This window comes from Cynara cardunculus, assembly GCF_001531365.2.
Source record: "Cynara cardunculus var. scolymus isolate 2C chromosome LG 6, CcrdV1, whole genome shotgun sequence".
Classification (NCBI taxonomy): domain Eukaryota; kingdom Viridiplantae; phylum Streptophyta; class Magnoliopsida; order Asterales; family Asteraceae; genus Cynara; species Cynara cardunculus.
In genome coordinates this window covers 9,103,619-9,105,110 of record NC_037533.1, presented here as the reverse complement: position 1 = coordinate 9,105,110, position 1,492 = coordinate 9,103,619, and positions in this window count along the sequence as shown.

Here is a 1,492-nt window from a genome sequence, read left to right as displayed (position 1 = left end):
AAACTCAATCACAACCCAACACCTCAGTACTCAATTCTCATGATTTCACATCAATACCTATTGGTTTGGTTGGTGATCAAAACTTAGTTTAAGGAAAAAAATGTAGAATCCTCGACTCGAGCRGAAGTGCGATGTGTCTGAAAASTTGGGATCATGTTTATATTTATAACGCCCTGTCCAACACCGTAAATCACGATTCGGAKAATACTAACATAAGATGTAAGCACGTCATTAAGTCAACACTTTCATTCTATATATAAGTGATATAATAGATACTTAGGCTAMATTTGTTATTATAAGTACTGCAATAATCACAAATTTTGTTAAGAAAAAAATGTATGATTTGCATTCGTTTKGCACAAATCTTTTACCAATTGGTTGGTTTTAATTTCAACTATCTGTATAGATTTCAAAGCTCTATCTCGCATTTATACATCTATCATCTTCTTTCCAACTATCATTTGTCTACCAATGTGAGATGATGAAAGTCAACCTTATTTCAGATTTGAGAAACACTTAAACCTCATGTTGCCAATTCATCATCCTTGGTTTCACTTTTATATTTGCACTATAATTTTTACCATTTAGTTGGTTTTGATTCCATCCATGGTRTAGATTTCAAAGACGGTCATTCAAAATAAGACAACCCTATGTGGCAAACTCCATGATTTGACACAAAGACATCCAATCCACTTTTCTTATACATTTCTCTTTATTCAAATCTTTCAACTCTTCATCAATGTAAGACAACAAAAACTCAATCACAATTCATCATATGAGAATACTCAATTCTCATAGTGTCACCTCAATACCCCAAGGTTTTCTTTTTTATATATATAAAGAAAAAGTTTTTTTTTTCCCATTAGGTTGGTTTCATCCCAATCATGGTTATAGATTTCAAAAGGGTCATCCAAAGAAAGACAACCTATGAGGCAAACCCCATTATTTGACACAAAAACATCCAATCCATCTTTTTTATACACTTTATTTTCTTCAAATCTTTCAACTCTTCACCAATGTGGGATATCTCAAACTCAACCACACCAACACCTCAATACACTATTCTCATGATGCCACCTCAAAAACTTATGGTTCTTCTTTTAATATATATATATATATATATATATATATATATAGATTATTCTTATACACCTCATCACTCAAAGGTGTTACTTATATATATATATATATATAATTGATTTTGCACTATAATTTCTACCATTTGGTTTGTTTGGTTTCCAAYCATGGTTATAGATTTCAAAGAGGGTCATCCAAAGATAGACAACCCTATGAGGCAAACCCATTACTTGACACAAAAGCATCTAAATCCACCCKTTTTATACACTTCATTTTCTTCAAATCTTTTAACTCTTCACCAATGTGGGATATCTCAAACTCAACCAAAATTCACCAACACCTCAATACACCGTTCTCATGATGCCACCTCAAACACTCATGGTTCTTCTTTGCACTATAACTAGTTTTCTAACCG